Source organism: Balaenoptera musculus, chromosome 15, assembly GCF_009873245.2.
Source record: "Balaenoptera musculus isolate JJ_BM4_2016_0621 chromosome 15, mBalMus1.pri.v3, whole genome shotgun sequence".
Taxonomy (NCBI): Eukaryota; Metazoa; Chordata; class Mammalia; order Artiodactyla; family Balaenopteridae; genus Balaenoptera; species Balaenoptera musculus.
The window spans coordinates 48,362,373-48,382,237 of record NC_045799.1 but is presented as its reverse complement, the minus strand read 5'-3'; the positions used below and the strand labels follow the sequence as shown (position 1 = coordinate 48,382,237).

The window sequence follows — 19,865 nt, the reverse complement described above, 5'->3', positions numbered from 1 at the left end:
GGCCTGGCTCAGCCCAGGGTGAGGTGGGGTGTGGAGAGCCCCTTCCCAGCCGAGGACCTGGGCCCAGCAGCCTCTGAGAAACGCTGAGGCCCACCAGGCTGGAAGCAGCGCTCCGCCTCCCCCACCAGCCACATTTCCATCCAGCCGTTGGCCTGTGTCCACTGGCCTCCACACAGGCTGGGCTGAGTCAAGGAATTCCAAGGAACAGGCAGCTCCTGCACCAGGCTCACCATGCCGCCCTCCCACCAGATGTGTGGTCAAGTTGGACTCAGAGGTCTGCACTCTGTAACCTCACCCGCTTCTCTGCGCCCAGGTTTCCCCTCTATGTCTCAGCTAAGTGTTCCTTTTGGAAATTTTCAGCCCTTTTATGGCATAGTTAAGGGGAAAGGAATTTTTCCAGAACTCAGTCAAAGATGTTGGCTTAGCTGTGTTGGGAGGGGAGGGCGACTTCGGGAAGAAGAACTAGGGGTCGCCTGGGGCTGGGGTGGCGGTGAGGGGACAATGTGAGGCCCTGGGGAGTGGGACTGGGCCCCTCCGGGCCTGGGCCACCCTTCCCAGTGGCCACTGGTCCCGAGCCTCGATTGCCTACAAAGACTACAGCTTTCTAGCCTCTGGTCATCCCGTACATCTCATCACCCCTCAAGTCTCCTCGCCCACCCAGCACTGTTGACGTACAACATACGTGCTCAAACGTCCCCCGTCTGCCGTGGGCCCCCGGGGTCCCCCTCCTTCTCCCCGCAGCTTGTCTTACCCTCTGTCCAGCTACACCGGAGAGAAAAATTATGGGGAAAAAGAACTCTCGGGGATCCACCCCAGCTGAAGTTGTTGAGAGCAACTCTGAGGATACCAAGCAAATTCCACAGAGGCCACCGCCCCGCCTGGACTCCGGGGGCTTCCTGCCACTGGGGGGTCTTCCGAGCCTGGTCCAGTCTCCCCGCTCAGACCCCTCAGCCCAGACCTCTGCCCGGCATCTGCTTTCCCCACGCTGTCTTCTTCCTCCCATTGCTTGTTGATTTCCTGCCAAACCGTTTCCCTCCTGGCTCCAAACTTCTGTCGGGAAAGAAATGAAATCAGCACTTGGAGCGCTGGAAGGGGAAAAACAGCTGCTTTTAACACAGTGAGTTCGGGGGGAGGGGCAGCCGAGCAGCTGGATCTTGGTGGAAAAGGAAGAGTCTGGTGGGAGCACAAAGCTCATGGCAGGAGGGGCAAACTCACATGCCCAGTGGGCCCAGCAGACACCATGACGGGGGCTTCCGAATGGCATCTTGGGCTGTAGTCTTCAGACGCAGACACATCTTGTGTCCACATTAACCATCCTTGGGCCGTGTATCTTCCTCCACTTTAGAGATGTGAGTACAATGTCTTTCCTCTTCACTCTCCTATTAAGAAAAATTATAGTGCGTGTGTTTGGGACACAATAGAGAGCAGTGGGGGCTGTGGCATCAGGGCCACCAGGTAAAACTGCTCAGGATGGGCACACTCTGTGCCATCCACCAATTGTGGCACGTGGCGTGTGGGCCTCCGTTAACAAATCTGACCTAGAGATCTGGATTTTTGTGTAAAAATCGCCTGAGATTTAAATGTTGGCAACTAATCCGGGAGCTTTAAGGCACTGGCAGGTCAGCTCAGTGTGGGCTCAACAAAATGCATCTGAGAGCTGGGCCTACGGGTCAGAGCTTGAGACCCTGGTTTATGGGTGAGAGCTGCTACGTGGACCCGGCTGACTGGGCCACCTCGGCCTGGAGTGGGCAATGCCAGGGCTCCACCCATCCCCTCAGGTCTCCTTTTAGCACTGTGTGTCCCTGACCCCTGCCAGCTCAAAAGCGCTTTTGCTTTTCCAAGAGTGCACCTGGGGTTCACCTTTGGAGGGCCACCCTCAGGCTACTGGAGCTTCCTTGCTTGGAGACAGTGAGCCTGAAGCACCTAGAACTTTACCTTCTGCTGCCACACTCGCCCCACACCTGTCATTCTTGGTGAAGGACTAATGGGAACAGGAGTATGGAAGTCCGGCCCCCTTGCTTTGAATCAAGATCACCCTGAGTAGCCCTCACACTCCAGAGCTCCCAAGGGCCAGGCTGACACCACCCTCCCTGTGGGACTTTGCCTGAGATCACCCCTGGCTTGGCCTTCCCCCCTATCCTGACCTGCTTCCTTCACTCCCTTTGAAGTTCCTCCTGGGAGAATTTCCTTAATAAATCACAGGCACACGAGTCCTTGTCCCAGGATCTGTTCTGGAGGACCCTCCCGTAGACGCAGCCAAGCCAACAGACAACTCCTCCCACAGTGGAAAGAATAACTTTTCCAGGAGCTGATACAACAGTTTGAGAGCCTCAGAGCTGTAAACCTTGTCTGACAATCAACTTAGGAGGCTTGGGGCTCCTACAAACCCTCTGCCGTGCCATCACACCCCACCCCTTCCTTTGCATGTCACCCTCCTTTCAGCCTTGTGGTTGCTCCCAAACATCCCCTTCCCACACCCCCGCCCCCCAACCACATGGCAGCCACGCAGATTGTGTGTCTGACCCCACCCTGGGGTAAAAGCCAATTTCAGTAAGTCCCAGCCCCGTTGTGTAGCGGCTGGTACAAATAACCCTCACTGAAGTCATTTAGCAAAAGAATTCCCAGGGAATGCGGTGGGGAGCAGTGCAGAGGTGATCCAGTTATCTTGAAGATGGAAATTCGGGGATGCAGAGGCAATCTAGAGGATGCAGGCTCGGAAAATGAGGGAAGCCAGCCGAGAATGCAGTTGACCTACAAAAGAGGGCAGATCAGAGAACTGAAGAGAAACGGAAGCCAGAGCACAAACCTGGTTTCTGTTGGTTGCAACCAAAAGCACCTGGAAGTGAAGAAGCCAGTAAAGGGCGTTTTACAGAGCCAGCTACTGCTGTGGGCAGCTGGGCCACCCAGGAAGGAGGTGACCAATAGCAGAGGGGCACGTACCTCAGAGTTATCCCAACTGAGGGAAAAGGAGCTGGGGTATTTACGCATCCGCTCCCGCCAGCCAGAGAAGCACTGCTCCGGTTCACTGGGTCTCAAAATAGAATTCTCTGGGAGTTTTTTCTAAATCATGATGTGTGGGTCCACCTCCAGAGATCCTGAGTTAACGAGCCTGGGTGCTGGGTCTGGTGAAAGCCCCCCTAGGGAATTCGTGTGCACAGAACTGTTTGGGAAGCCCGGGTCTAGCTGATTTCTCAGATCCCTGTGAGCCTGCAAGTTTGGGGCCTCCCTGAACAACTTCAGCTGAGGATGGAAACCCTGAGAAAGCCGCCAGTGCAGCTGGAGATAAATCACTCTTTGGCTGGGGCTGCAGCTGGTGGAGGCTTGAGAAATAATGGTTTTGGCCTCAGCTCCACTGTTCGTGCTCCCGTGACCATAAAGGAGCCCGACCCTCAGACGTTCTTTATAGAAGGGGAAAAAAAAATGTCAAGCATATTTTCCGAGGTTTAATTTCCTCCCAGTGTCCTGAAGAAACCCTCCTAAAGCTTAGGCTGCCTCAACCCGAGTCTCTGGTAATAACAACAAAGACTTTGAAATTGAGACCCAGTGTGACTTTGCTAAAGTAAATAAAAACCAGGGGAGGAGGGAAACTAGAAAGCGCCTGGGTCTAGGAGAAGCTGAACCTCCACTGAGAAGGTGAGAAAAGAGGCTGTTTGGGGTGGGGGAAGGGGGCAGAATTCTGAGGGTTAAAATTCAGGAAAAGGGAAATACACTAGGGTTGCCAGATTCAGCAAATAAAAACCTAGTTCAATCAAAAACTAGATGCCTAGTTCAATTTGAATTTCAGGTGAACAATGAATAATTTTTTAGTGTATAAGTGTGTCCCATGCAATATTGGGGGCATACTTATATTAAATATTGCATGGGGTAAATCTGTACTAAAAATATTATGCATTGCCCATCTGAAATTCTGACTTAACTGGGCATCCTGGACTTTATCTGGCAACCCTAAAACATACAGGCAATTAGATTGGTCTCAGCTGGTTAGGACACCCTTAACTAGGCGTGTGAGTTAAACTGGGTGTCTCTGTGCTTACCTACATGTCTCTGGTCTCACCTGGGCGGCTGTGGCCCAGGAGGTGCCTCTGGCCTTCTATTTGCAGGTGGAGTGGAAACGCCAGAAGAAGATGTGGAAGTAGATGAAAGCGGAGGAGAGAAGGCAGGAGGGGGTCCAGCTGGGAGGGTGAGGGGCCCAGCATCCCCCTGCCAGCCCTCCTCACCCCCACCCCACCCCACCCAGCCCTCGCTGCTCAGGCCGGAGAAGAGCTCCATCCCCAGGCTAGGGCAGAGTTTGCCTCTCCCTCTGTAAGCCGAGGATGCAGAGGGAAGGTCCGCAGACACCCGGGAGCTGCTGCGCCCCAGCCCCGCAGCGATGGGAAGGGGGGACTGAAGGTTTATCCACCCACCCCCACCCTCAGGGCCACCCCTGCCCCGTCTCCCCGCCCCCCTGCGCCCTACATTTTTCTCCCAGCGCTGCCTCTCTCCCCACCTCGCGTCCCTCCAAATAAGGAAGCCGGAGCCGGAGGAGCGGTCGGACGGGGATGCGGGGGGTCTGGTCCCCTCCCCGAGGCGGGATCCCACTGCCCGCGCGGCCGGGAGGGAGGGGCGCAGCTAGAAGCGGCCTCGCGGGCCAAGGTCAGGGTCGGAGGCCCGCAGCGGGCCCGGCGCTAGAGCCCAGCCCAGGTGAGAAGGGCCCGCGGGCCGCCCAGAACCTGGCCAGCCCCGCGCTGGCGACGGCGGGACGTGAAGGATGACGTGGCGGCGCGAGGAAGCGCCACATCCTCAGGCCCAGACTTCCCGCTGCCAGGATCCGACCCAAAGAAAATAACGCAGACCGAGGAGAGATGTCCGGAAGCAGTCCCCGCGGCAAAAGGGAAACGGTTTAATACATCTGGGTACATCAGCACAATGGAATGTGATTTTATATCTTCTGGCGTTCGTTAGCTGCCCACTTGGTGTCAGGCACCCTGCCAGCTCGTGGGTACACGAAGGTGGGGATAAGCCTGGCTCTTTCCCCTGGGGGGGGAGGGGGGGTCACAAGCAAAACCATGGCTGTTAAGAGCACAGTCTCCAGAACCAGGTAGTTAGGTGGGCTTGAACAGGGGTCTGTCTCCCCATCTGTGAGATGCGGACCTGAGAGGGAAGGGGGGGGAGGGTTCAGTGAGGTTCTGCCGGCAAGGCGCTTGGCACGGTGCCTGGCACTACATAAGGTGCCCAACAGTTACCAACTGTCATTATTGCTGTTACTATTACTGTAGGCGTGTGATCAGTGTCATAACAGAAGCATGGACAAACTAGGATGCAGGCACAGAGAGCGATGGGCTAAGTACCATGGTAAAGGGCACAGAAGCTACTAGGAGGAAACAGAAGAGAGTGTGCTAAGCACAGAACAGGAGAATGTACAAGCCCTGAGCATAGAGAATGGTGTCTTTCATTCTGCCCCGGGATGTCACCAAGGCCCCCGCAGGTGATGGCTCAGCTGGATCTTGAAGGGTGTGAAGTTCGCTGGATGGACAAGAAATGGAAAGGCATTGCAGGTAGGAGCAAGCATGTGAGCCAGGGAGGAGGAGAGAAGGGGCAGGGTGAATTCCAAGAACGGCTGCTAAGTGTCTCCAGGAGAAGCAGATTAGTGTCCAGGGTTGCAGCTCTTCCCTTATGTGCATCTGCCCTCAGCTGCACGTGTGCCAAGCCGGCTCTCCCTCTGTGACCGTCTAGGCCTTGGCTCTGTGCTCAAGACCCCACCAGGCACAGCCTCCATCATGGTGAGGTCCCCATCCTTTTAGTGACCACCCCAAACCACTCAAGATACTTTGAGGCCAACATCAAAAGGAAAGGTTCCGGGTCTTTATCTTTTTCTTCCCACAACGATTCTCGGCCCCTAGGCAAATCTGCCCACCCTTTCCCAGCAACCTTTGAGCTCTTCATACCAAGAGACGTGGAGGAGGAGCAGGCGTGAGCCATTTTTATGTCCATTGACCCAAATCCAAGTGAAAAGATCCCAAGCTCTTGAAAGAAGGGACTGTGGTGGTGATACTGATCATAATACCTAACAAACATGGTAGCTTCCTCTCCATCGAGCACTGTGCTGACACCTTCTGTATGAATTACTAGTCTTATCCCCTGGCTTCAGATATGCAACTGAGTTGAAGAGATCTGCTCAAGGCCACCCAGCTAGTAATGGTGAATCTGAGATTCAAATCCAGGGCTGCCTTACTCCAGAGTCCATCCCCTTACCACTGGACCATCTATTGAAAAAGCCAAACATGCCTAGTTAGGGCTTTGATCAAGAGCACGGAAAAGGCAGGGCTCCTGATCTCTTCAAGTGGAGAATAGGTTAGCTGGTAAGGTTGTCACCAGCCAACAGGGGCACAGCCACAGACCTGAGTGCCACATGGTGAGCGTCCTCTATGCTCCAGACACTGCCCTGCATGTCGTGTCTCTATCTGTTGGGTCCCAGCACAAAAACCATAAAAACCACACAAGGTCTTTCAACCAAGAGAATTTCATATAGGAGGTTTGTTTTGCAGCTTGGACTTTCTGAGGAGCCAAACGGGATGGCAGGGTAACCAGAGAGTTTAGTAACAGCGGAAAGTCACTGCTGCCACCACTAGGGCCAGGACAGGAAGGGAGAAGCTGGGGTTACCAGAGCCCACAGTTCAGGCCACCTGGCAGGAGCTGGAACCACAGCAGAGATGTAGCCACTGCCACGTAAGCCACCAGAAGCACGGGGTGGGGTGGGAAGGAGATTTCTAACCCTAGCAACTTACCCTCCAAGGTAGTTATTTTTACCCCATTTTAGAGATGAGGAAACTGAGACTTAAGTGACTGACCCAACCAAGACAGAGGTCAGTGAAGCCCTGATCTAAACCCAGGTCAGGGTGTCTGTCTTCATGCTCTGGCCAAACCAGTCACCTCAGGAACTGTGTGAGCCATGAAGACCTCAACAACAACAAAAGAAGACAATCTAGGAGGCTTCAGTTTCCAAACACTTGACTAGTATGGGGTCAGGGATCAAGGGGTGACAATGGTGCCCACGTTTTTCTCCTCTTCTGTCCCCCTAGGTCCCAGCTCTAGCCCAGAGAGGAAAGTTACATGAAGCCACAGCCAGGATTCTGGGTGTTGGGACTACAGGGCCATTTTTACCTTTGTGCTCTTCTGTACTTCCCAAATTTTCCCGGAGGAACATGCACACCCTCATTAATGGGAAGGACAAATCATCTCCAGGCATCACTAAAAAGGTAGAAGGCTCCAGACGAAGCCTTTAGCAGAAAAAAAGCTGGGGCCAAAGATGGTGACAGGAGGGAAGACTGGCCAACACAGATGGCTCGTCACTGGCCTCCTCCCCTGGGAGGGGACACAACCGGGAGGCGAAATCATGCCATGGCACCGGTTGCCCTTCACACATACACACACCCACCCCTCATATGCACAAACACACGTGTGCTTTTTTTTTTTCATTTATTTATTTTTGGCTGCGTTGGGTCTTCGTTGCTGTGCGCGGGCTTTCTCTAGTTGTGGTGAGCGGGGGCTACTCTTCGTTGCGGTGCATGGGCTTCTCATTGTGGTAGCTTCTCTTGTTGAGAAGCAAAGGCTCTAGGCGTGCGGGCTTCAGTAGTTGTGGCTCGCGGGCTCAACAGTTGTGGCCTGCGGGCTCTAGAGCGCAGGCTCAGTAGCTGTAGCACACGGGCTTCGTTGCTCTGCGGCATGTGGGATCTTCCCGGACCAGGGCTTGACCCCGTGTCCCCTGCATTGGCAGGTGGATTCTTAACTACTGCGCCACCAGGAAAGTCCACATGTGTGCTCTTATAAGCAGGACCAGCCACAACACATATGCACACATATCTGCTTACATGTACATGTGAAAGACATATAAACACACATTCCCATACACATATCCACACATGCGTATATACTAGCACACAAGTGTACATTTACACATGCCAAACAGAAGTCTCTTATACACATGCACACATCACACCCATGTACACGGGCACACACACACACACACACAGGCTCATTCTGCTTCACTTTTAAAATGGGACTTGGCAAAACTTTCCTGTCATAGCATCTCCCAAGGTAGTATCTGGCCTCCTCAGAGCAGCTCCCAGTGACACCTCCCAGGGGCAGGGAGGCCTTCGCCTTTCAGCCCCAGAGCACGAGCCACAGGTGCCATCTCAGGTGTGAGCTCCAGAGAGCAACTCCCCCGTGACAGCGGCTGGAGGCCCAGCGCGTCCCCTTGAGCACCCAGAAGCCCAGCAGTACCCAGAAGGGCGGCCCATGAGCTCCCTGGGGACCCACACCCCGATGAGCCACCCACCACTCTCAGGAGTGGGTGCAGCTGGCAGAGTCCACATGTGCCCAGAGGAAGCCACAAGGCCAGACCTGCCTGGGCTCACAGGAAGGCCCGTGGAGTCTCTTCCGCGAGTGGTGCTGGGAAAGCTGGACAGCTGCGTGCAAGTCAATGAAGTTAGAACACACCCTTACACCATGCACAAAAAGAAACTCAAAATGGCCTAAAGACTTAAATATAAGACAAGACACCATAAAACGCCTAGAAAAGAACACAGGTAAAACATTCTCTGACATAAATCATACCAATGTTTTCTTAGGTCAGTCTTCCCAAGGCAATAGAAACAAAAGCAAAAATAAACAAATGGGACGTAATCAAACTTATAAGCTTTTGCGAAGGAAACCATAAACAAAACAAAAAGACAACCTATGGACTGGGAGAAATTATTTGCAAATGATGCGACTGACAAGGGCTTAATTTCCAAAATATACAAACAGCTCATACAACTCAACAACAAAAAAAAACAAACAACCCATTCAAAAAATGGGCAGAAGACCTAAATAGACGTTTCTCCAAAGAAGACATACAGATGGCCAACAGGCACATGAAAAAATGCTCAACATCACTAATTAGTAGAGAAATGCAAATCAAAACTGCAATGAGATATCACCTTACGGTCAAAATAGCCATGATTAAAATGTGTACAAATAACAAATGCTATATACTTAAAATCCAAAATGCTGAGTCACAGGCTATCTTAGAAAATGGTACTAGATGGCTCTCCAGATGACCAGCCTATACTCGCACCTGCAATCCATGCTAGTGTCAGTATTCCCACTTCTCCTCAATAAAAAATATTTTTTCAGCTTATTAAGGTTTACCATTCTAAGACATATAGTGATTTCTCATTTTTGTTTTAATTTGTATTTTTATGGTTATTAAAATTTTAAGTACTCCTTCATATTCTCATAAGCCTTTTGAGATATCTTCCTCAGTAAATATCTTGATCATAAAAAAAATAAAATAACAAATGCTGGAGAGGGTGTGGAGAAAAGGGAATCCTCCTTCACTGTTGGCAGGAATGTAAATTAGTGCAGAGAACAGTATGAAGAACAGTATGGAGAACAGTATGAAGATTCCTCAAAAGCCTAAAAACAGAGTTGCCATATGATCCAGCAATCCCACTCCTGGGCATATATCCAGAGAAAACTCTAATTGAAAAGATACATGCACCCCTATGTTCATAGCAGCACTATTTACAATAGCCAAGACAAGGAAACAATCTAAACGACCATCGACAGATGAATGGATAAATAAGATGTGGTACATATATACAATGGAATATTACTCAGACATAAAAAAAGAATGAAATAATGCCATTTGCAGCTACATGGATGGACCTAGAGATTCTCATACTAAATGAAGTAAGTCAGAAAGAGAAAGACAAATGCCATATGATATCACTTATATGTGGAATCTAAAATATGACACAAATGAACTTATCTAAGAAACAGAAACAGACTCACAGACAATAGAGAACGGACTGGTGGTTGCCGGGGGTGGGGGAGGGATGGAGTGGGAGTTTCGGGTTAGTAGATGCAAACTATTATATACAGAATAGAAAAACAACAAGGTCCTACTGTACAGCACAGGGAGCTATATTCAATATCCTGTAATAAAACATAATGGAAAAGAATATGAAAAAGAAAGGCCCTTGCTGTCAGAAGGCTTGAGCCAAGCCCCTGCCTGTCTGTGGGCCTCTGTTTCCTTATCTGTAACGAAGGGGCCTCTCAGCTCTAGACCCAGCTCGGCGCGTCCCTCGCCTGCTGCATCAGGGCCTTGTAGCTCGCGCTGCAGATTTAGCTCCTGACCTTACGAGCAGCTGGAGAGAAATTTAATTCAGAGGCTGAAGTGCACCCACCACAGTCACTGCCACTATAAATATACATGTGGCTCACTCACCAGAGAGCCCAGGTGGCCCAGGGGAGGCTGGGGGACGGACCCCCCACGCCAAGCAGTGCATTCACCCACTCCTGGCCCCTTCAGGTTAACCGCAGCCCCGTGGCTTGCCAGAAACATCTGCCAGCGTGTATCCTGGATGACAGTGGAGCAGCAAAGGGCCTGGGGCGGGAGGGGCCCGCTGGGAGCTGAGGGCCTCCAAGAGGTCTAGAACAGGAAGGGGGTGGCAGGCACTGTACCTGCAGGTGTGGGGACAGGGGCTTATGGGCAAGCCTGTGCCTTTTGAGCACCAAGGCAGGGGACCTGCTCAGGGCGGGCAAAGATTCCCCTCTGCAGCGAGGTAACCTTCCAAAGAGGGTGCCCCGCAGAGACTGAATTTAGAGCTTTTGCTTCTTTAGAGAAAGACCTTGCCCATTACATTGTAAGATGGGTGAAGACTGGACATTAGCTTGAAATGACCTGAACTTGGCATCCCTTGGAAGAGGGGATGAGCCCCCGACGGTCCAAGGAGTAGGGAGTGGGCCCAGAGGGAAGGGGGTAATTCAGGGTACCCAGAGCAGTGCTGTCCTTTGACCCTGGTGAGAGCCCCAACCCTGGCTCTTCTGGGCCACGTTCCTCCCTACAGGGTGAGGAGTTGGTGAGGCCAAGGGCACATGCCCAGCTAGACGATCCCACACACCCCCTTCTTCTAGGGTAGCATCCCCAGACTCCAGGGGTGGCCCTGGGCCGCTGTCTGCAAGATGTCTACCTGGGTAGCTGCAGCGGCCAGGGTCCCAACCGCAAAACAGAGCCCAGGCCAAGTGATTAATCGTGAATTAATGTAAGGAAGGAGTAGCTGAAACCCTAATAGGGGCAGTGAAGCAACCTAAATTAGAAGCGGCAAGAAATCGCTGCTTCCCTAGGGCTGGAGGGACAGAAGAAGAGAGGGTGCGCTCAGGAGCTGGAACCACGGAGGCGACACAGCCCGCTCTGGAGACACCACTCAGGGCAGGGGGACGGGAAGGAGCCCCACCCGCTTCTCCCCTCCCCCACGGCGCCAGCCTCCCTCCCCGCTTCCCATTGGCTGCACCTACAGGAAGCCGGCGTGCAAGGGACCCTGGGAAATGTGGTCCATGGGGTCGAGACCCGCAGCGCCGCGGAGCATGGGAGGGTGAGGGGGGACCGGATGGCTGTAGCTGATACCTCAGCTGTACGGTGGGGCGGAGAAGGGCCGCTGTGCCCGCCTGAAGGCAGGAGGTGGCCTCTGCTGACACCTTCGGGGCTCCTCTGATCCACCCAGCGGTGGAGGGTGAGTCTTGGGGGAGAAGCCGCTGTCACCCTGCACCATCCGGAGGGAGAGTGGGAGAATGACCTTGTGAGCACTGCAGGTCCCTTGACCCGGGGTCTGGGGAGCCAGCGCGCTGGATCCCAACCCTTGACCTTCCTGTACGGTGGCTCCTGAGCGGCCCTGCCGGCCAGAGCTGGGCATGTGACTCCTCCTTAGCAGAGCTCCGGCAGCATTGGGGGCGGGGGGTGGGGGGGTGGGATAAGAGCAGCAGTTGCTGTTGGTGAAGCAATTAGGAGTCTAGGCGCTAAGCTTCATGCTCTAGCTGGGCTGTATCATTTCATTCTTTTAACAACCTCTAATACACACCAAGTGTGTCCCCATAAAACCCAGGAAAAAAATTATTATAATCAAAAAAAATTAAAAAGTGAGTCCCACGTGTACACAAATAAATGAGCAAAGTCAAAGTCCTGAAACTGAAAAAGGGGAACCTCCCAGAAGGTCTGAGCACATGTGGTGTGACTGCTTGAGGCCAAACTAGACCTTGGGGTCAACATAGTTTTCTATTAAGTAGATAGAAAAATGTTCACTTCTGCATATGTTCTATGTAACAAAGCCTGCATCAGCACCACCTCTGTTTTCATTCAGTATTTATCGTGATTCAACATTGTAAATGTTTCACATGACATCATACTTTAGAGGAAGAAATGAAGGATCAGAAAGGTGGAATAACCTGCCCAGGGTCACACAGCTTATCAATGAGAGACTCCGTGATGGAGTAGCTGCTAGTTAACCCCCCACTACTGACATTTCCCCACCTGTCAAGTCAGGTTCAAGGCTCCTGGCACTGAGCCGAGGTGGGCAGGGAAGGGGTGTACGTTCTGACAGCATCCCAAGGCCTAATACAAACTGGGAGAGGCACCAGAGTGTGATGCCACCACCGCCTCCACGTCATCACAGTGAGTACATTGTGTGCAAACAGAACGTGGTCAGTACGCTCTCCCGGTGGTAGAATGGACAGTCAACTCTCGGAAGCCTCTCTGGCCCTCCCTGGCTTTTCCCTTTAAGCCAGTAAGAAGGGGCTGTGGAGCATTCCAGTCTCTCTTACCCTAGGCAGGCCCAGAGGCGTTGGGTGACTTGCCCAAGGTCACACAGCTGGCTGGAGGAGAACCATGGACCACACATGCAGCTGCAAACCCGTTTCATGGCCTGCTTCCTCTCTCCTTCTCTGGAATGCCCCTTTGCTGCTAGAGTTTCAGTGGTTCAAACCTAGAGGGCAGAATGGGTTGGGTTGGGTTTTTCACAAACTCCTTCACAGGTTACAGACAAGATTTTACTCTTGAACAGAAAGTAGGAATTTATTAAGTATGGTTTAAGGCACAGCTCTCTCCGTCCTCCCCACTCCAAACACATTAGGATCTTTTTTCCCCACCCACCCCACCCCCAAAATTATTCTACAGGGCAGAAAAGAGGAATTTGTAAGTTTTCCCATTCCTAGTGGGACGTTTCCCAAAAAAAAAGACAATTAAATCTTCACTGCTCAATAGGAAGAGGGCAGCTCCCAGCCCCGTGGCTGCCTGAGACAAAGGCAAACGAGAAGAAAGCTCAGCTCAGGTCCAAGGCCACAGAATCCAGGCCTCTCGTCCAATCGTTCCATCTGGGACCCAGGGGTCCACATCTTCCAGGTCCCTCTAGGAGGATTAATAGTCTGCCAGAACTCATGAGCTGTGGGGTCAGCAGTGCTGATACCTGAGTTCATGGCTAATGAGCTGCAGGGAGCAGGAGGCCATTTCTACCTCACTCAGAGATGGACAGTCCAGTTGGAAGCTAAGCTACTTCTGAAGGATGGTAAGATATCAAGGATGGTATTATATCAGTGAGCTTTTGCTGCATAACAAACCACCCCAAAACTCGGTGGTTTAAAACAACAACCATTTATTTAGCTCATGATTCTGCAGGTTAGCAATTTGGGGTGGGCTCGACTGGGTGATTCTTTTGGCCCCAGCTGGGCTCACTCCTACATCTTTGGCCAGTGGCAGGGTTTGCCGGGCCTGGCTGATCTAGGAGGGCTCGGCCAAGGTGGTGTGCCCCGGCTCTGTGTGGCCTCATCCTCAGCAGGGAAGCCTGGGCTTTATACCTGGTAGCTGGCAGGATCGCAAGACAAGAGCAGAAGTGCTCAAGGTCATAAAGTCACTTTGACCATATTCCAATGGCTAAGTCAAGTCACAAGGCCAAGCCTGAATTGAGGATTGAGAAACTGGCTCTAGCTGTTCACGGGAGAAGCTGCAAAGTCACATCACAAAGGGGCATGGATACAGGGAGGAGAGAAGGACTGTCACCATCTTCCCAGATGCCCTTTCTAAATTCTTCTAGGAACAAAGTAGGGGCTCCAGACGAAAACAAAAATGTGGAATAGAATAGTCCATCCAAGCAAGGGTTCTGTGGCACCAGCCTGACGTGCACCTGCGAAGTGCAAACTTTAAGCCTTAGCAGTGGTGAGCTAGAGCCCATGAATGCTGGTGCACGACAGCCAACTGTTAAATACTCCGGAATTTTGTGAGCCCCTTGTTAAACCACCATTGCTTGAAATTGGCCACGGTGGGAGTATTTACACCCTGGGAATTGGCAAGCACTACAAATCAGAGAGCTGGCTTAGCAGGGCACCACTGCCCTTAGGCCAAAACAAACATTTTCTCTTCCAATCTAATGAGTAAGATGGACAGATACACAGTGAAAGAGTATAACACACTAATCAGAACATGATGAGTGCAGTACAGGAAAGAAATGGAGAGACCAGAGAGTCAGAGAGAAAGGAACTCATAGTTCCCGAGAGGTGGGGATTAGCTAAGTCATCGTGGAGGAGGTGGCCTTTTAGCTGGGCCTGGAAGGATAAATAAGCAGAGGCCAGGCGGCAGCACAGGCAAAGGCGGAGAGCGGGGCTGAGATCACACCGTAGTGTTTAGTCTGAGTTTGGCTTCCAGCAAGGTCAGAAGTTTAATTATCCCCATCTCCATCTTGGGAAGTAAGTGGTCCAGGCAGGCACATGGCCCTGCCCCCTACCTGCCCTTCCCCCACCCTGTTCTAGAATCTCAGAGAACAGCTGCAAGACCTTCTCCCTCTCCCTCCCCTTCTCGGCAGCAGCAGCAGGTGGTCTATCCACCACCCCGGATTTGACACCTGGCTGTGTGCACTCAGACAAGTTGCTTCATCTTTCTGAGTCCTGGTTTCCATGTCAGTAAAACAGAGCGAAAGTAATTGCAGTGTCACCAGGATTCGGGGGTGGTGCCTGTGTAGCACGGTGGCTGACCCCGAGGTGTGGACACTCGGGGTGGGGAGTGTGTGTGTGTGTGTGTGTGTGTGTGTGTCTCACTCGGGGTGGGGTGTGTGTGTGTGTGTCTCACTGGGGGTGGGGAGTGTGTGTGTGTGTGTGTGAGAGAGAGAGAGAGAGACAGACAGACAGACAGATTAGTTTTTTCCTTCTTTCTAGGCCCTGGCCAACCCCCTCCTGGCCTCCTCCATCTGCTCTGGGAGGTGAGGCCGCTCTCCTTCCCAGGCTTGGGTGGGTGGGGAGAAGGCCTGGGTGGCCTGGCCGTCTGTTGGTTGGTTCTAGGTGGGCAGCTGCGCTGAACCTTGGCCACTTCAATCCAGCTTCGCTGATGTAGCCACTTCAGACAAAGGGTCCGTGGCGATGCCTGGCCCCAGCCCCCAGCCTGTCCATCTTTGCCCGCAGCCCAGGCCCCCCATGAGGGGACTGTGCCAGCCACACCTGCCCGGAGAGACCTCTTCAGGAAACAGCACCAACCCCTCCAGGGACAAGGGGCGGGGTATCTGGTTGGGACAGGGCCCAGGAACAAGCGGGCCGCACATGAGGGCGCCAGGTCAGCCAGGTCAGTGATCCAAGCAAATATTTGGCATATCAGTGCTCAAGGCTGACCTCGACAGTCCATCACTGCGTCCTCGGAAGTGGTATCAGGCTGCTCTCCCCCACGCCTCCCCTCATTACAGGGATAGGTATTTCTAGCTGGGGGCAGGGGCCCACCCATCCTCCCAGCCCCCGGCCTACAGCTTCTGCCTTGCCCACCTCATCCCGGGTGGTCCCTGGACAAACCAGTTTCTCCCCCAGAGTGAGCTGCTGGGGGAGCCAAGCATCCGTCCCTCCAGGAGAAAGGCCGGCTGGCTCGCCCTCCCCCAGACCACCCCAGCACACACCCCGGACCCCTCCAGCTGGTGAGGATGTCCCTCTCCAAACCCCTGAGGGAGACAGCCTCGGAGGGAGGCGAAGGAGCTGCACCCACGCCCCCTGCGTCCCCAGCGTCCCCCGCGGCTGGAGAGGGCATCCTGTGCTTTCTCAGAAAGCTGCTGAGCGTGGCCCCAGCCAAGAGCCAAGAGCGCAGCACTGCCTCTCTGGGTGCTTTGTTCCACTTCCTGGAGGCTAAAAATACCCTGGCGCTGCCAAGGCAGCCCTTGAGAGCCCAGGGGAGCCGGCAGTGGGAGCGGTGATCCGGCACCTGGCACAATTAAAAGGAGAAACGCAGTCACTCCTTCAGCTCAGAATAAGCCAGCCTCCTGGGCGCCCCGCCACCTGCCCACTTGGTCTGCAAGGGAAGCCTCCCTGCACCCCTGCTGTGCCCCTGCTTCCTTTCTCCTGCCCCAGGCTGGACCACCTCCATCCCCGTCTGGCCGGAGCCTGGGGTTGCCTACACGACTGTGCTCTGACACGTGTCAGAACAGCAGCTCTCCTGCAGAACGCCCCGGAAGCCTCACATTCCTCTAGCAAAACCGCAGTTAGCACCCAGGCTTCAAATGGAAACTCCCTTAGTGGGTGACAACCCAGTGGCTTAAATTCAAGACAACCTGCCTCAGTCCATCTGCATCTTCTCAGGACCTCACGCCTCTGTGAGCATCTGATGAGAGCGCTGGCTCCAGGGCAACATCCTCCAAGCAATTCGAGGGAACGTACGGGTGGCCTGAACCCCATCCAGGACTCCCCACAAGCACCCCCAAGCGAGGAGCCCTCCATGTTCTGGAAGCCGGGCCCTGAGCTACACCCTGAGATGGAAGATGGCGGAGTGGCACGCGGACGAATACCAGCCAATGGCGCCAGTGCGGGGCGGTGGGGTGAGGACCAATGGGCTATGGGACTGCGGAGGGGAGGAGGCGCCGGGACAAGCGGGTGTGGAGGGGAAGAGGGTGCGTTAGAATGGGGTTTTGAAGGACAGACAGGATTTAACCAGAGAGAAAATGCAGGCTCAGAGAACGTGTGTTCATAGCAGGGCATGAAAAAGCAGCCTTGTTTGGGAGCAGGGGTGGCCAAAAGACTTGTACAGGGTATGAAGGGCGAGTGTGCTGGTTTTCCATTGCTGTGTAACAAGCAACACACGCTAATTATCTCACAGTTTCCGTGAGTCAGGAGCGAGCACAGCTCTGCTGGGTTCCCCTCTCACGAACTGGGTTCTCAGCTGGGGCTGTGACACCCCCCCCCACCCCACACCTGAGGCTTCAAGGCAGGAAATCTGCCTCCCAGGTCATCCAGGGGATTGGCAGAATTCCCTGCCTTGCAACTCCTACTGCCTGTGGGCTGGAGGCTGCCGTGGGCTCCTAGAGGCCTCTGCAGTTCCCAGAGGCTGCCCCCGGCCCCCTCCCCGTGGCCTTCTCACTCCATAAATTGGCCAAGACAGAATCTTGTATAAGGTAACCTGATCAGGGGCAACATCCCTCTGCCTTTGCCATATTCTGTTGTCAAGCAGCCAGTCACAGTTCGTCCACACTGGGGGAGGGGATCATACGGGGCCGGGGGTTTGGGGGGGGCGGCGATTAAATATAGGGAGTGGAAATCATGGGGCCATTGTAGAATTCTGCTGACCACGGTAAGACTTAGCTGGAAAACAGGGTTACAGCCCAGTTGAGAAGGCCCTTGATTCTGTGGGAGACAGAACGCCACTGAAAGGGGATGGGAGGGAAGAATGAGAGCAGAGGCACAGGTCATTGCCCTTTGGGAAGGTGGTTGCCATGGTCCCAGGGGAGAGGATGAAGGGCTGTGGCCATGGGGATGGAGAAGAAAGACCCGATAGCCACCCGGCTGTCTAGTCAAGTGTCACCTGATCAGTAAGGCTCTCCCTGTCCACCTGACATAAAATGACCACCTGTCTCTTCTCCCAACTCTGCACCCAGCCTTATTGTCTCACAGCCCTGACCACCATTGGTCATGCTCTGTGTTTGCCTGTTTATCAGCAAACATAATTGTCTTTCTCTCCCTCACAGAATGTCAGGACTTTGTTTGGCTTACTGCTGTATCTCCAGCCACTAAAACAGTGCCTGAAAAAACAAACAAACAAACAAACAGTGCCTGGAGTATAGTACATGCTCAATAAATATTTGCTAACTACAAGAATGAATGGATGAATGAATGGGTTTAAGAAATTCTGGCAATAGACTTGCTTGAACTCCATACAATTAAAATGTAGCAGCAGAAGACGGCTGCGTTGCTGATATGCTGAGGTTGGTCTTGATAGATTTCGTGGTGGTGCTCAGCATCTCCTTGGGAAGGGGTAGGTCAAGATGGGAAGTAGTCACTGAGGTTAGCTTTGGTCGAGTGGATCTGAGATGGTTAGGATCAGCCAGGTTGGGATATCTGGTGGGCAGTTGGAATTGTGAGATTCAGAGCTCCTGAGATGAATAGAGAACAAGGGAGTAGACTCTGCAGTCAGTGCTAATAGAGGGCAGACGAAGTCATGAGGGTAAATGACAGACGAGAACCAAGGATGTGCCTGGAAAGAAGGAGCCCCTCTGAGAGGTAGGAGAAGAGAGGGGAGGGGGTGCCAGAGAAAGAGTTCTGGAAGGAAGGCAGGCCAAGCAAACAAGACAAGGACCGAAAGGCTGTGGCGATGAGGGGGCCGCCGGTGACCACGTGAGCGCAGTCGCAGAGTCGTTGCGGATTCCAAGTCAGCGAGAGGCTGCATGTGGGTACCAACCACCCTTCCAGGAGGAACCTGGGGCGATGCTGAGAACGGACATGATGGCGAGGAAGGGAGGAGGGGGAAAAAGAGGGCGGGCCCCAGAGTGGGCGGAGGAGATTCTGGGATGGCCTAAAAGCACAGACCCAGCAAACTCACCGGAACATTCCCCGCCCTGCCTGTCCCAACCCTCCCCTCGGCAGAACGTGGGCAGGCACAGGAGGAGCTGAGGAAAGGAGGGACTTGGGTGCAGAACACATGCAGGTCCTTGGCCTTGAACTAGCTGTTGAGAGAAGCTTAAAATGGAAACCTCGCGGGAGCTCAGGAGCTGAGGGCGCCTGGTTACACGTGGAGCGTCCTGCTCTCAGCCTTTCCTCCGGGGCTGGAACCCGTTACAGCCCTGTGGTGGATGGCATTTTCTAAAAATGGTCACAGTATCTCCCATCCCATGTGCTCTTCCGCGATGGGACCTTGACACACTGCCATCAAGAGGTGAGGCCTGTGTCCCTCCACCCTGAACCTGGTGGCCTTTGTGACTCAACTAGTAGAGTCTGGCATCAACCACGGCAGGTGACCTCACCCTCGTGGTTGGACCTCACGGTTGGACAGGGCCATGCAGCTTCCGAAGGTTTCTGTCTCTGGAGACATGTGTCTTTGAAGCCCTGGATCACCATATAATAAGTCTGATTAACCTAAAACCACCACAAAGAGAGACCCTCGGCCCAGCCTCAGCTGAGCTCCCAGCCAACACATCCATGCCGCGCCTCTCGCCAAGGCTCTTGACTGTGGTCTGCCTTGTTCCTGGGGTGGATCACCAGGTCCTGCCCGTTCCCCTTCCCCACCGAGCATTCCCTGGGAAGGCTGGCTTTATTCCCCCATCCGGAGCCCAGAGTAAGTGATAAGCAAGCAGGCCCTCGGCGGGGTACCCACCCTGAGCAGGCCCCAGTGGTCGTGGGCACAGGTCACCTGCCAGCTCCCAGACCCCCACCTACTCCACTCCAGGAAACATGGAAAATCCAGAGACCATCCCGGGCCCAGCTGCACTCCAGGAAGAGACTGGGCAGGCTGCCCAGAATTACACAAAATGGACTTTGGGCTGAGCGCCCAAGCTGGACTGATGCCCCCACCTGCTTAGAAAGGGCACTTTTCCGAACCAAGGCCACACCTTGTCACGAAAGCCAAATGTTGGCAGAGCAGGACAGATGGGTGGGAGGGGTCCCTGGTAGACGAGGCACCTGCCCGGTGCCTCCCCAGCCTGTCAGTCGGGGGAGGGGAAGGTGGCCCTCACGTGCAGGTAGTCAGTCATCCTCCTTATTGAGGGCAGCCCAGCTGCTTCTGAGAACGGTCTGCTAAGGCATCTGGGACTCATCCCCCAAATCCCAGCCTTTAGCAGTGAGACAAA

At 53.7% G+C, this 19,865-nt stretch overlaps 1 long non-coding RNA gene across 1 annotated transcript; it reads right to left on the bottom strand.

The window, feature by feature from the left end:
- Positions 1 to 924: 924 nt before the first annotated feature.
- LOC118882074 lies at positions 925 to 4,867 on the bottom strand. The gene is made up of 3 exons (XR_005016655.1): positions 4,487 to 4,867; positions 1,216 to 1,379; positions 925 to 1,050 (listed from the first exon to the last, which is right to left on the bottom strand). It is a non-coding gene; the product is annotated as an uncharacterized LOC118882074 (long non-coding RNA).
- Positions 4,868 to 19,865: the final 14,998 nt, after the last annotated feature.